Source organism: Lissotriton vulgaris, chromosome 3_2 (assembly GCF_964263255.1).
Source record: "Lissotriton vulgaris chromosome 3_2, aLisVul1.2, whole genome shotgun sequence".
NCBI lineage: Eukaryota > Metazoa > Chordata > Amphibia > Caudata > Salamandridae > Lissotriton > Lissotriton vulgaris.
In genome coordinates this window covers 216,311,020-216,327,483 of record NC_141690.1, presented here as the reverse complement: position 1 = coordinate 216,327,483, position 16,464 = coordinate 216,311,020, and the positions used below count along the sequence as shown (strand labels likewise).

General features: G+C 45.0%; 1 protein-coding gene across 4 annotated transcripts in view; it reads right to left on the bottom strand.

Annotated features, from left to right (window-relative positions):
* Window positions 1-16,464, bottom strand: part of CTBP1 (C-terminal binding protein 1) — an 857,630-nt gene that overhangs the window by 185,349 nt on the left and 655,817 nt on the right. The window lies entirely within an intron of this gene.

Sequence of the window (16,464 nt, the reverse complement as noted above, 5' to 3'; positions counted from 1 at the left end):
ATCTCCAAATTTTACAAGATTCAAGTTCCATGCTATTGTTAATTGGAAGTTTCCAGTTTCCAGTTTCCCTACATGTTACCTTTTTTAATCTTAAAACATTATCCTGCAGGCCTTCATTACTTTTCTTTTCACCTTCATCTCATTGCTTTCTATTTAGACAAATGCTGCTGTATCTAACTCTGCCCTGATAGTCATTCTTTTTATTTTTTAATTTTATTGTTGCATATTTTCTGTGTGCCCCTGTGTTTTCTCTTCAACATATACAGCAATCTATTTCTGTAATATGCTTTATTTGTTTTTAAGACCTGGCCTTGAATTGGTGATAAATGAGCGTGGTTTTGAAATGCCTTCCCTCATGTGACACTGGTTTATTACTTCTTGTGCACAATTGTGTCAGCGTAAAGTAGCATAGGAGGAGCTAGCCTGCACCACTGTACCTGAAGGATCTGGAGATGCTATGCAAATTATCTATCCACCGTGAATCAGATAACAGTATAGTTGCCACAGCCATTCACTATGCATGTTTAATGTACTATTGTGCTGCATACTCCTTTCGTGCCTCCCAGTCTTTGGCCCACTGCCCACACTACAATTCTACATGCCTTTAGGAACTCTATGCTGCTAGTTCTTAAAATTCTCTTTTCTTCAGTCCTAGACATTGTCATCAGTGGTGCATATCTTTCCAATTCCATCATGATTGTCATCCTATTGATGTTCCTGCCTGTGGCACAATCGGATATTTGTGTGCCTTCAGTATTTCCTCATCGAAGTAGTTGTCCTGGATTACCATGAGCAATACTTTCCAACCTTTTGACAATGTTTTTTTGGCCTCATGAATTTTCAAACCCCATGTCCACTTCGAGAATAATTTCCAGGTTGTCTGCCTTGTAGCTTTGCTGCTATGGCAACTATCCCTCTATTACTCCTGGATATGTTCAGATGAACTGGCATCTCTGGAGCTCCTTACGCTCTCAAAGTGGTGAATTAGCAGCATCGCCCATGTCCCTTTGTCTCGTGCACTTCTACATGTCTGATTATTGTCGCCCTTGACCTCGGAGTCTCTCTTTACATTGTTTGCCAATCATGCCTTTCCTTCTCATTAGCGCGTCTCATCTCATCAATTTGAATCTTTAATCCATAATTATTTACAACAGTAAATGAGGTGAATGCCAGTAACTGAGATTTGGAAAGCTTGGCTACTTCTTGCACACATGGTTTGGCCACATCAGTAACAAATTAAACTCAACATACTTTGCTCTTTGCCAACATTGACCAGTTCAAATTAGCAGGGACGGCTGGCATTAATTGGCGCAGTGGGCATCGCCCTACACACCCTGGGGGAGAAACAAAAGGATTGGAACAAACACCAATCAGGTAGCAATAAATTGTGCCTGCTGCTCTGTGACAAAGTTGCCTACATCTGTGTTTTTTTTTTGGGGGGGGGGGGGAAGGACGCCGAAGGCCGGATGGCTTGTGGGCCCTGCACATGCATTGGCTGGGCGGGGAAACCTTCCACCTGCAGGCATACGCCAGGGCAGTGACAACAGAACGGGCGAGGTTTGTAGATGGCCCGGGGCGGGGTTGAAAGATCTCTGTTAGTGTAAATGGCCGGGGGCAGAGCAGGCACCTTGGAATAATGTGGGACTGTAGTGTAGTTCCTAGTTTCCCACTAGGCCCTGCGCATTGGAATAACATAAACAGTAGTATCGACGTGGAACTGCGGATATTCCAGGCCTCCACTGACTATGCTAAACTTAATTGGGTGTGTTACCAACTAGCTCAGAGGTCACTGGAAACTTTCTTCTCTGTATAGGAAGTGATCAGCTTCCCAGGCACAGACAAGAAGGGATTCAGTTTTCAACAACCGTGCAACATGACAACTTTGCTCCTCAGATCAAGAGTCGATCTCTAGGGTCGTGTGAAACAATAGACATGTATTTCACTCAGTCAGTCTAGTGCAGTTTACTTTCACGAGATGTAGAGAATAGAGAGACGGGCGTTTGTCAATAAAGGGTTAACATTTATTGAACAGTCTTTCTTCTCGTACAAGAGAAATGTATTGCCACAATTGCAAAACTTGTTATGATAAAAAGTACGTACAGTAAGATAAGTATTGCGAAATAATACTGTAAAATCATTGATATGGTTTCTTAGCCATACAATGGTTAAAAGTAATAAAACATATATACAGTCATATATACAATAGGCTAAAATACTCAACTGGTGCTTCTAACTAAGCCTACCCCAGTGTGCCTGACCTAAGCCTAACACGTGAAAGGGGAGTAAGTAAGTAGCTTTAAGTTAAGTTGGTTTTGCCAAGGTTTGTTTCAAGAATTCTCATTTACGGGTTTAGTCAGCACCATACCTCTGAATAGAATGATGGAGGTTTGGTATCTCCTTCAGGGGAAGCTCGATATCCCTGTCACCCGCGAGGGTAAACCGGAAACGCCGGAGCTGGATTTCTCTGCACGAGAAAGGCAGCGGCTTTTCTTCAGCGCGTCGAGAGGAGGAGGCGGGGGACAGCGTCCGCGGGCAGCTGGATCTGCTAGGCTCTTCGCAGAGGGACGTCTGTTCGGCTCCTAAGCGTACTGCACCATCGTTCGCGCTTTAGCAGCGATAATGGTATCAGTAGCTTCACCACCACAGGGATAGCAGGCTGCAGCGACAGAGTGCTACAGTGCTCGGCAACAGCAACGGTATGCACAACAGGGTGCACAACAGCTCTCATTGCTTAAGGCAACGTTGGTAGTATTTATACCTGACAGGTGCCGGGTTTGACGCAAGTTTGCTGGACATAAGACGTCAATTAAAGATATCACTAGGAAGTGATAGCTATCAGTTGCTCATTAGAGTTCTATTACTAATCAAAACATAGCAAGGGGGATTTCCCAGTTTGCTGAGTTTTTATCTTGTTGAAGAACTCGGAGTGTTAATCTAGGAATATCAGATAGTGACTTCTGCTCTGTCATTGCACTAATTGGTCGCAAAGGAAGTGGCAGAGAGAGATATCCTTGAACGTGGCTCTGTTCGTGTGAGGTCAGAGATGACTTTCTGAATATCGCACTTGAACGGTTATGCCAATATAGGGAATAAAATGGATTTATAGCCGAATAGGGGCATAAGGTCACAGTATCGATCAGGACCCTAGATAAACACGCAACAGGACTAGGTGTGACCGTGAACTCTGCCTCCTCCACTTCCAACAGGTAACCCCTATTGATTGTCTTCAGATAGGTGGGCTGCGGCCTGGGGGAGGCGTCCAGCAGCTCTCTTCGAGTTTAGCTGCTGGGTGCGAGTGCCATAGCAGTCCCATCACCAGGCCTCAGGAAGAATAAGTATTCTATAGATAGCCCAGCATGTCTCGTCTATGTGTGGGATACACCGAAGAGAGAGAGGCCTGTCTCCTTTCTGTAGTCTCTGGACATGAACCATGGAGGTTTGGAGTGCACACACCTACCAGGCTTCCTGCTGTGCATTTCTTCAACACAGATTTTAAGTAAATTAGAAACAACTACTCCCCTCGACTGCGCAGAGGAAATCTCCTCCAACTCAACTCATTCCCAATTGCAGTAAATCAACAACATCCAAAAATAGCACTGCACATCTTGTGCAAATTCGCTTTTCAGGTCCTCGGTACTGCAGAGGTATTGCACACGAAGGCCTTATACAGAAAAAAGTAAAACAATCTGGTGGAATAATTAAAAACATAAAGAGCGCGCGGTATATAGCGCGCAGGTGAATTGCTCCTGGCCCCTACTTGATTTGGACACACTCTCGTAGGTCCTGCAACCCATGCCATGTGCAGCAGGCACTGAAATGTGCTCGAGGGCAGGACCAACCTTCAGCCTGGGCGAGCTGGGCACAAGCCCAGGGCGACTTATTGAAGAGAGGCACACTGAACTTGCCCAGAAACGTATTGTAAATAGCTTATTTTATTTCAAGGGCGCCAGCACTAGTCCATGATCTCCTGGTGCTGCATAAATGACCTTCTCTGCCTTCGTTCTACCTCGCTATCACCTCCCCGTCGGCCCCTCAATTCTAATTTACAGTGGAATAGGCCATTTAGGTGAGGGGAGGGAGAGATGGGTGTGCTCTGACCTGTGCATGGGCGTCCGCAGGGGGTGGCAAGGGGGGGCACTTGCCCCCCCCTGGATCACCCGGCCAATGTCTGGTGCTGAGTCGAGTCAGTGGCATTTTTATTTTCCTCTTTAATTCCCCAGCATTGTTTGTTATATATATATTAAAGAATGGATGATGATCGGAGATCGGAACTTTTAATTTTGTGAGCAGGCAGGCCTCTTTTTTGTATAATTAGCAGCAGCACCATGGAAATCCCTATTACATCATTGCGCCAGACGGAGAGTGCTGCGCCACCTATCTTACGCTGCATGCGCAGCTCTTACGCTGCAAAGTACCGCGCCGCGCCCACGCGTAAGGTCACACAGCTAGCCCCCACCCCCACAGTGGTATTTGTTTCCAGGCCGTGACACCGTAGGAGCATGAATTCGGGAAAACGTCCGGCAAGATTACAGCGCGATTTAAAGCCCGGGCTTGCCTGCTCCCACCCACAGCTTGAAGTTGAAAGTAAGTGAGTCATCATCCTGTTAAATTTTGAAAATGTCTCCAGTATCCCTGTGCGCCTTTGCTACCAGGGTCGATTTGAAACAATGACCTTCAATCAAACACGGTAGAGCTAGCCTATTCACAAACTACATTTTTTAGTAAATATCGTAGCACTATAGTAGTACTATTCGTGTACGTGTACCACAAAATGACATTCACAAACCTATCACTGGAGACCTCCACCTTTCTTTTCTGTGTGAAGAGATCTGCATAGATGTAGGATTATACTTTTTGTCGCCTATGTAGGCGGGACAAGGGGGAGTAAATGGAAAATGGGGAACACTTACTCCTAAATGAGAGGGCTTTATGGCAATTAAATGAGGAATTTAGGAATGGGCATGCTAATACAAACACACATCTACAAAAAGTCCACAGCGTCCATCTTAGAGGTAGTACAGGCTCTGGGCAACCCTGTGAAATCAGAAAAGCCTTGCTAGAATCTGTAAAATTTGAATGCAGCTTGTTTTTATTATCCAGCTCCACCAATTCCAACTGAGTGTGCACTAAGCTCCAGACTCCTCAGAAAATGTTGACCACATGGGCAGATTCCGAAGTCAGGATTCTTCCCTTCGACCCAAACACCTAACCATAACCAAGACTGAGTTTAGCACCCTGAGCTTCTCAGGAAACTAGCCTGAAATTTTATTTACTGAAATCTTCCAAGGAAATGTTTCACCTAGGTCCTGAGTACCAGAAGGGTGTACAGACAAAATATCGACTCCAAAATATCGACTGGACATAATATCGAGTTTTAAATATAGACTGGACAAAATATCGACTGGACATAATATCGACTACAAAAATATCGTTTTTCAGGTAAGTGAAGTAATATCGACTGTCTAAAATATAGATAGCAAAAATATCGAATTTTTAATAATATATAATATTTTATAGTGTATTTTTATGTAATAATATGTGTGAAAAGTGTGTATTAATGTTATAAAATATTTTATTAAATGAATTTTGTTTTTATCATAATTGCGTAATGTAATTCTGTAGCGGGTTGTGGGTTTATAGGGGAATAGGGTGGGAAGTAATTTAATAATAATTAATTGACAATTAATATTGATTAGTTAATTAATTATTATAATTTTGTACATATTTTGTATTAGTAATTAATTGGTAATTAATTGTAATTAGTTAATTACATTAATTAGAGTAAATTTTTAATATATATAATTTTGTGTTATTTTTAAGTAATTATTGGGAAAAAATAATATTAATTATTAAAATAATTACAGCTAATGTGCTAATATATTAACTTTATTGTTATTGTTAATTAATAATTAATTGGTAATTAAATAATATTGATAAAATTTGGGTAAAGGAGCATTTTTAGGGTTCAGGGTCAGTTTTCAATTTTTGGGTAAAGGGGCATTTTTAGGGTTTTGGGTCAGTTTTCAGTTTTAGGGTAAAGGGGTATTTTTAGGGTTCAGGGTCAGTTTTCAGTTTTTGGGTAAAGGGGCATTTTTAGGGTTCAGGGTCAGTTTTCAGGTTTAGGGTAAAGGGGTATTTTTAGGGTTCAGGGTCAGTTTTCAGTTTTAGGGTAAAGGGGCATTTTTAGGGTTCAGGGTCAGTTTTCAGTTTTTGGGTAAAGGGGTATTTTTAGGGTTCAGGGTCAGTTTTGGGTTTTTGGGTAAAGGGGTATTTTTAGGGTTCAGGGTCAGTTTTCAGTTTTTAAACGATATTTTTGCAAGTCGATAATGTGACCGTCGTTACTCTTTGGAGTGGGAATAGTATTTTTTACACTTCTGGTATTGTACGCTAATATAATAGTATCCTATTTAATTATAGTATGTTATTATATATATATGTTTTTCCAAATATGATTGTAAAAAATTATTTTTATTAAGGTTATTTATTATTTAATTATTATAATTTAATTTAAGTATTTTTAAGTATATTTTAGTAATTACATTTTAATATTAATTTAATTAAACACTGTTTTTAACAAAGTCGATATTTTTTATAACTATATTATTGTAAACGATATTTTGTACTCGATATTTTTGTACTTACCTGTTTGTAGATACAAACTCGATATTTTGACTGTCGATATTTTGTCCACGATATTTTTGCCAGTCGATATTTTGACCCTCGATATTTTTTCAGTGATCCTACCAGAAGACCGTTTATTCTGATGGACAAACTAGCATGAGTTACCGGGCCATCAAAATTATGAGGTCTGCGTAAACACAGCAGATCTGTCTTGTTTCCCACTAAGTTTTTGGATGTTAAGTATATCAAATATTTCAGGGAAATATGCAGGCAAGAACAGAGCGTTACTAGGTGAATTAAACTCAAAATTACTGATTCACCTGGGCAGACCCATTTCTCATTGGAACCCCTGAGTTCCACTGAGAATAGCCATTACGTCAGCACTCCCACAATTAATACGACCACCAGTAACCCTAACGTTTGGTGTGCTAACGTATCACATGTGGCTCCAGAGCACTCGTACCGAGGACCCTAGTGTTACTGATAAAGAAAATTTGTTTCATCCAGCGCTACAGTTAAATGATAGCATGTCCTATAAACTGCACAAGAGATATCCTTGTGCAAGCCGCGTGGAGCTATCCACGCCCTCATATCCATATTCATGTTCCAAAGGTAGCTCAGTTTGAATGCCTGTGCTTTTTCACTTTTGGCCAAGAGCCGCTCCTGTCTGTAGCTGAGCTCTGCTTTTTTCTTTGCCAGCTTCTAGAAGGTGTGGATGATATCTACCAAAGGCCACAAAGAAAGAGATGGCTGTGGCACAATAACCCTATGGTGTATGAGATCATATGCGGCCTGCTTCCTGCTCCTCCTGTGCCCCAGTTTTTCTTGTGCCCCATCTGGCACACATTATGTCCGAGGATGGTAATGATGTTAACATTTTGCCCCCCCCCCTGGAAAAAATTCTGCGGACGCCCATGGGACCCCCCTAATGTCACCAGCAGCAGCGAGCAGGCCGCGGGTAAGGTCAGCAGTGGCAGAAGGCACCACAGTTGAGGAAAGTTACAGGGGCGGCTCCACAGCTATGGCGAAGGAGCGTCGCCACACTGCTGCTACTCACCAGAGGCAACACGGAAATAGAAAATAATAGTCATTTTATTACCATTTTCTTTTTCAGTTGTGGGCACTACGAGTGCGCATGGCATTTAGGCTGGCTGTTTCAGGCTGGCCAAACCGACATGCACACTCAGCATTTCTCCACCCAGCTGTGTGGTGAAAAGACACAGGATCCCAGGTACTATCTGAGTGGGAAATCATGCCGCTGAGAGTAGTATTCCCAGGATGAGAGAAGCACTGCGATTGGCATCTAGGAGCCTGCGTAGCATGCACCAGTCAAGGATCGGGAGAGGAGGAAGATGGAGCAGACGAAGTGTATGGTCAGTCATAATTTATTTGTATTATATATATATATATATTTTAATGCATTTATGCCCCCCACCCACCTTGCTGCTCCCCTCCCCAACCTTGCTGCCCTGCCTAGTCACATCGGGAGCAGCTGCCACTGACCGCCAACTATATATTTGTTTCTGAACACACGGGTGATTTGATAGATCTGGTTATTTATTTTGGAAAAGGTTCGTCCTCACTCGCTTGATTTCAGCAAATGAACTCATTTCCAGTCGAATTTGCATGGATATATTTCACATTGGCATTGGACTGCTGCAGTCCTGCGAGCTGTCGAGATGCATTGTTTAAAGGAGTGATAATAATAATACAGCAAAGGGGCGTCCATGAAGACGGCAGGTTAGGAGGCTCCGGTGTGAAACACATGGGAACCAACTGGGCACTCTCACGCGTAAAAAAGATTACTTCTGGTTGTTGGGGAAACAATTTGAGTCCCCTAACTGCAAGTCACAATGAGCAGTTATTGGTGGCCGGGTACACAATCTGAAACAAATGAATGTTAAGTGGCAGAAATCAAGATAATGTGCAGTAGAATGTGGCCTTTTGTAATTAAGCTGGCGCTCGTCTAAGTCTGGGTCTTGGGGGGTGGCGGAGTTCCAGGATGGGAGTGTTTTTTAGGGTTGAGGGGGTTATGTTGTTTACAGGGCAGAGGGAGGGGTTTAGGGCTCAGGGCAGTGGGGGCTGGGGTAGGGGTAGTTTTTAGGGTGTGGGCTCAGTTTTCAGGGCGAGGTGGGTGGGAAGGGTCAGTTTTCAGGGCAGTTTTAGGCCTCAGGGCGGGGGCCTGGGTCAGGCGAGTTTTAAAGGGTAGGGTTCAGTTTTTAGGGTTCAGGGCGCGGGAACCTGAAGTATTTAGAGCGTGGGGTTAGTATTTAAGGCTCGGGCAGGAGGGTCAGTTTTCATGGCTGGGGCAATTTTAACCTTCAGGCCGGGGGTGTTGGCTCGGGGTAGTTTTAAGGGGTAGGGGTCAGTTTTTAGGGTTCAGGGTGCAGGTGGCTGTGGTCGGGTAGACTTTAGGCTGTGGGGTCAGTGTATAGGGCTCAGGGAGGGGCAGGGGAAAAGGGACAGTTTTCAGGGCTAAGGGGATGTATGAGGGCTCGGGACAGAGGAGTGATCTTTAGTACACGTCTAGTTACCAATCATGTCTTTACCACAAAATTGTGTGTTTAAGGCATGCGTGGTAAAAACGCGTCGTGGTTGAGATCACATGGAAAAGCATGCGCTGTTGAAGCATGTGTTGTACCATGAAAAAAACTATTTGCAGATGTAAAGACATTGTATTCCTTCTTCATATATATATATATATATATATATAAATATATCATGTTTCGGCATATCAAACCAACTCCTTCTCACAACTCAATTTCTTCTGTTTGGAGCAGCAAGCGGCACAACTCGGACACATTCAAAAGACCTTTTTTTTCATCTGTTAAGACATTTTAGCAAATAAAGTGCATCGTGCAGTCAAAACATAGCCTGCATGTTTCAGCCAAAGCCTTCCACAGGGCCATGTATATAGCCATATTCAATGCCGGGGCTAGAAAAAAAAACCTCAAAATACCACTAGACCTATAGGTCAAGTAACTGAATAAGATGGCTAGACTGCCCAGGCTTCCAGTCAACATTGTTTTCTTTAGAGGAGTAATATAGGATTTTCATTTTGAAAAAATTATTGCATTGACCAAGGGTTAGTGACTCCGTTGACTAACACATCCATGACATGGATCTGCATTTTATATCGTGTGTACAGGTTAAAATCCATAAAACCTTTGATCTTTTCAAGGTTGATAAAATGATTATTATATTATATATTATATATATTATATTATAATAATGGACTATTGATCTCCTGAGGCACAGCCGGGAGATAGCGTGTTTATCTTTTAAAATTGTAACTTTTGTGTGATAGTGTGTTGGTTTTAACCTCACCCCCTCCCTGGGCACTTACTTCCTTCTCCTCGCGCAGCCGATATTAGCGCTGCCGAGGGATTCATTCCTGACGCCATTTCCCTGGTGACACAGGCGACGCCCACTGCATCAGGTCACGCCCCCCGCCGACACTCCATAAAAGCGCGCTGAAGGCTAGCGCGAGCCCGTGGACTATTGATCTCCTGAGGCACAGCCGGGAGATAGCGTGTTTATCTTTTAAAATTGTAACTTTTGTGTGATAGTGTGTTGGTTTTAACCTCACCCCCTCCCTGGGCACTTACTTCCTTCTCCTCGCGCAGCCGATATTAGCGCTGCCGAGGGATTCATTCCTGACGCCATTTCCCTGGTGACACAGGCGACGCCCACTGCATCAGGCCATACCTCCCCACCTCCGGTATATGAATGTGTTTCTCCCGGCCGCGCAGCGGACGAGCGCAGCGGGCGCGCCGGCAGCGCGCCGAAGGCGCGCCTAAGGCAAGCCCGTCTGCGCCCGTCCGCGGCTGCCGAGGGCCGGGGGCCAGAACCCCTGCACAATCTCAGATAGACCTCTGTTATACCCGCCAGGAACTTTTGGATTTGCGCACATGCGCTGAGTATAGCTGCTTGCCTATTAAGGATAGTGCATCTGATGGACTTGGGAATACGTGCAGTCACTGTGGCTACTCATTCAGCCACTGGAAGGCCTGTAATGGATCCGCCAGAAAGCTTGGATGCGCATTGATCAACTGCAGGTCCCTCAGAAAGCACCGCATGGAAGTGCGGGACTTACTTGAGGACAGTAAACTAGATATCCTGTTCACTACTGAAACTTGGCTGGATGAGGAGTCATCCCCCGAGGTGCTAGACGCACTCCCCCCAGGTTATGGCATTTGTAGGTTAGATAGACCGTGTGGGAGAGGCGGAGGGATTGCGATTATTCATAAGCACGGGATTGAATGCACTCTGGAGGCCATTTCAATATCAGATAGTGAGGCTGGAACCTTTTCTATATCTGTCTCTAAAAACTATATAATAAAAGGCCTCCTAGTATACAGGCCCCCTGGAGGTAGCAGTCAGTTTGCTGCCAGTCTGATACAGAACATATTATCCCCAGCTTTGCGCTATGAGAAATTTCTGTTGCTGGGTGACCTTAATCTTCATTTTAACGATGCTTTGAGCATCTCGGCCCAAGAGGTCCGTAATGACTTACTAACTCTGCAATTAGTTCTTAAATCGGAACTGCCCACTCACCGACTAGGGCATACGTTAGACCCTATTTTCTGTAACTGGGACTCCCTCATAGTTGATCCCCCAAAACCAATGGTATGGACGGATCACTTTTTGGTACCATTTCAGATTAATCAATCCCCTGGAATTCTCCAAGGGAAAAGGGATGGTACTCGCAAGCTACAGAGGAGGTGGGCCAGGTTTTCCCCCGCAGACTTCAAGACCGGTTTGGAACAGGGAGGACCACCGGAAGGTCTGGGCCTAACAATTGATGGGGCGTGCGAAACACTCGATCGACGCATCCATGCTGCTTTGGACGCTACAGCACCATGGTCTAATAGGGGACCTATGCGGCGTACTAAATCCGCGGCTTGGTTTAATGAGGACTTAAAAAGGGCTAAGACCGTATGTAAGCGGTTCGAAAGAATCTGGAGACAGGATTACGCACCAGACCAAGAGAGGGAATATAAGCTGAACCTTAAAAAGTATCATGCTCTGATAAGGAAAACACGGGCAGATTATTATACTGAAAGGATTACTAAGGCCGATTGCTCCGCCAAAGAACTCTTCACAGTATATAAGGAATTATCCTCTCTGGCCTGTCTGGAAGAAAGAGCAGCTACCTCGGTGCAATCTTGCAATCAGATAGCTGACTACTTTAATAAAAAGGTACAGGATATATATGCTGCCTTCTCCAACACAGCCAGGGCCGGTTCCAGCGACCAAACCCTGCTGGATGAGGGACCTTCAGCCACAGATAAGCTGTGCGCTTTTCTGACTCCTGATATTGTTGAACTGAAAAAGGTGGCTGGAAGTATAAAATCAGGCTCTCCTAGAGATCCGGCACCCGCCAAAATTCTGAGAAGCAATATGGAGACACTAGCGCCGTATGTCAGACATCTCCTGACACTGTCATTTGACTCTGGCACGGTTCCAACGACATGGAAACAGGCTGTGGTACTTCCACTTAAGAAGAAGCCACAGATTAACATCGCTCAAATGAGCAATTTACGGCCTATTTCACTTCTCCCTTACATCGCCAAAATAGCGGAAAAATTGGCGAACCAACAACTTACGGCTCACATTGAAACCCAACAACTCTATCACCCCACCCAGGCTGGCTTCCGTGCTCTCCACTCCACGGAGTCGGCTCTCCTCTATTCCACGGAGATGCTTAGGAAGCATGTGGATGAGGGTCAAACTGCGGCACTGATTCTTTTAGATCTCAGTGCCGCGTTTGACACTGTGGCCCATCACACACTGCTACAGCGCCTGAGAGAGGGAGGAGTTGCTGGCAAAGCGTGGCACTGGCTGAAGTCCTTTCTCCTTGGCCGCAGCTTTTGTGTGGAGCAGGGGCCTCATAGGTCCAGAGCTATCGCCCTGAGCCAAGGAGTTCCCCAAGGCTCAAGCCTAAGTCCCACTTTATTCAACCTCTATGTTGCCCCAGTGGCATCTATTGCGGAGAAACACGGGGTTGTTGTGGTGACTTACGCGGATGATACTCAGCTGGTTGTAGCTCTTTCTCAGCCAGCTGAGCAGGCAGCCAGTCAGTTTACATCCTGCCTGCAAGACCTGGCTAATTGAATGTCAAACAATTGTCTCAGATTAAATGGGGACAAGACGGAGGTGCTTATTGTAGGCAAGTCTCCGTCTGTTTGGACATCCGCATGGTGGCCCCAGACCCTGGGCCCCTTACCTCAACCTAAAGAACAGGTCAAGAATCTGGGTATTTGGATGGACTCAAAACTATCTTTTGAGTATCACACTAGACGTGTAGCTGGTACTTGCTTTGGCATTCTCCGTTGTCTGAGAAAGACACTCGACCTGCTCCCAGTGTCAGCTAGAAGGGCCCTGGTCCATGCCCTGGTGACTTCCAGGCTGGACTACGGGAATGCCTTATATCTGGGAGCTAACGTGAGATGTCTTCAACGCTTGCAAGGTATCCAAAATGCTGCTGCACGCCTAGTGTTATCACTGCCAAAAAGATCTTCCACCAAAAAGGCATTGGGGACGCTCCACTGGCTCCCAATTAAAGAGCGTGTCCAGTTTAAAATCCTGTGTATAGGCCATCGGATCGCTCACGGTAAGTGCCCGAGTTTCCTGAGGAATCTGCTCACACTGTATAAACCAACTAGGCCCCTCCGGTCGGAGGGCACTGGGCTAATGTGTATCCCGAAGGTTTGCAGGGCCAGGATGGGCGGCAGATCCTTCCGCCTTCTGGCAGCACAGAGTTGGAACACTCTTCCTCTCAGACTCCGGATGGAGCCGTCTGAAAGAGTTTTCCGCAAGGAACTCAAGACACATCTGTTCCCCAAATATTGAAGCGCTCTTTTCTGGCTGTGTTAGGGATCTTTTGGCCACTATTAGCGCGGGGACACACTGACTAGTGTAACCAGGCGCTTTATAAGCTCAGTTAATAATAATAATAATAATAATTACCACTCAGATGGGTAACAGTAAACTTCCATTACGTGTCAAAAGTGCTAGGAGAACCCTCAAGGTAAATGCAAATTCCTCCAACGCATCAGTTATGTGTTTTTATGTCTGCTTAACTTTTATCATGCAGCAGTGTTGGGTCTCAATCAGGTACACAAGAGTGCATAAACATGATTACCTCTGTTCCAACTCTTGCTCTTTTTAGTGCACAGCTGATCTAGGACTGATTCTTTCCCAGCCCATTCAGTTTTTTTGGAGGTGATACAAATTGGGAATGGCTGTACCATTCTCTATAATGTTTTAGTGACATGACTGAATCTGAGCCACTCCTACAATGCTTTCAGTATGTGTGCTTGTGAATGGTACAATGCATAGAAGATTCTGGGTTTCATTTTGGGAGACCCAGGGCTGAGTGGAGGCAGAGGAATAACCCCCCCACCCCAGTTAGATTTGTTAAAGGCCTCATTCCTGTGAGGTGGGTGGGACGCACACTGGAGGAAGGAGCGCCAGGCTCTCTAGCACAGTTCAAATGGTGCTCTTTGACTTTGATTCTGAGAGAGGTCTCTCCAAAGGTGCCTGGCCACATCTCAGGAAGGCGACAGGGCTAATAAGAGAATCATCAAGAGTAAGGCTGAGGCCCTGCAGTAACCTTTTGATATACATATCACTGTGGCGGACATCCAGGTGTGAACTTCTACTCACTCATATGGCCTATGTGTGGGGCTATCAGATTTGCAGTCACTCTTGCTCTGACAGACTACTTTATGCAGGAAGGGCAGAGGATAGGGTACTTCAAAATGAAGCAGGCTCCCAAAACAAACTTCAGTGACTCAGCCCTGGATCACATTTGGTGTCTAGGAATTAACTAGAAGATGGAGAGCTCAAGGCCGCTACAATTGTCAACTTTCAAGCAGCCACATGGGCTGTGCGTGGAGGCGGCGCTCTGTGAGGCCTCTGCCTGTGATCAGGGCTGAGGCTAAGGCCTGGTGGTCTCCCAGGTGGGTGAGGGGTCATCTCCCAGGGAGATCCAAGACCACCTGCCCCTGGAGCCTGAAGCACCAGCTTGCAAAGACCAGTGTGCCCTGTCAGGAAGAGGAGAGATGGAGAAAGTGAGGTTCAATAAAGGATCCTGGCGAGTGGATCCCTGTAGTGAGATGTAAAAAGACAGCAGCTGCATCGAACAGCCCTCGTGCAGGTGTAAGCTGGTGACCCCATATGTTAGAGGAGGTTACTGTGGAGTCTCCTGCACCAATCGGGTTGTTGCCCATGTGCAGACCAAAGGAAACTTACTGTAGCATCAGCGAAGTGCTAAGGACACCCATCTGTGGCCCCTGCAGAGCCGCATGCATCCATTTCTAGCTCAGATACTGTGGCAGAGGACTACCGTTTCCTTCTGATTTGTTATAATCACGATCTCTGAAGATGATTCAATATTTTCAGTCATATTTAGAGGAGGTTAAAATGGTGCAGAGGTTGTGCTAAGTGGGCTGGATATACCATGACGCAGGTCCCGTGCCTCCTGCGCCACTGCAACCAAGCTGCACCCGACTAAAGAGACCCACCTGAGCCGAAACTGGCGTGGGTTGCTGTGTTCTGCTTCAGAGAGGGCATGGCTTGGCAGTTTGGCTGGACTGTCCCTCCAGGAGCAGCGCTAGGCTGACTTGATTATGGTTGGGTCTCATCTGAGGTGGCACGATGAGCAAAGAAACGCACCGGCCTGGGATACAGTCCATGTGTTCATCAGTGCTGAGATTACCTCGAGCATCTGGAGTCTGGAGTCAGGAGTCTGTATGCTGCAATTCCAGATGAGAGCGACTGAGACTTTTCTTTACAAAGATCTAGCAGTAAAAGCAATGGAAGAAATGTTTTTAGGAATAAAAGAAGCATTTGGATAAGTGGAAATCCTTGTTATAGCAAGTGAATGATGAGGAGGAGAAAATTGGAGCATGAAAAAGTGGATAAGCAATGCTGCAATTTCAAAACACATTGTCGGACGGGTTATTCCAGAAAAAATTAGCATTTGTCGAACGCACGACAAAATGTATGTAAAAGTGTAGTTTTTATTTTTTGTTATTTTAAATACTGAAACATGAATGAGCACAAAGTGGTCAAAGTTCGTCGGCTAAGTGACAGCGTAAGAAAAATAATTCAATCAATTGGGTTGGATGCCACACCTATTTTATCAACTGAGCACACCCAATCACACACGTATCAGCAAACAGTGCAACATTAAAACAGAGATGCACTGCATCTGTTACAAGGAAGCAGAAACAGAGAGAAGGAAAAGTAACTTTAACCATATCAGATATTAAAGCATTAACCATCAATCATTAAAAAGGATTGGATGAGGCCCTTTCACAAACACTAGTGACAATCTTTTACACAGGTACTGCCACAATCAGATGCAAATACATTTCTGCAATCCCACATAGCTCCTTTAGGAGTACACTTTCACTCCTCACCGCCTCAATGGGCCCTTTGTCTTTGACACCTGGTCATCATACTGTTTCCGTTTAAAACAACATTTAGTCTAAAATTGTGGAACACCTTTAGAATGATGGGATTGGAGATCTCGGAGGGGTTCAGACGTCAGGCAACGCAGAGCTAGATAGATTATTTTGACTGCCGGACCCCCTGATAAATGCACTTGAGGAAGAGGCAACCCTAAGGGTAGGTATCTTGGCTGGAGAGTCCTTTAACTGTTTGAGCCCTGCCTAAAAACTTCAATTTACCTTTATGTCTGTGTTTATTTATCTACGAATGTAAGCAGTGGCTGCCTTTTGTTAAGTGTTGTTACAAGACTTTATTGACCTACAAACGTCTGCCCATCACAAGAACCTTGAAACCCAAAAGCTCCCAAGCAGTAAATACTGT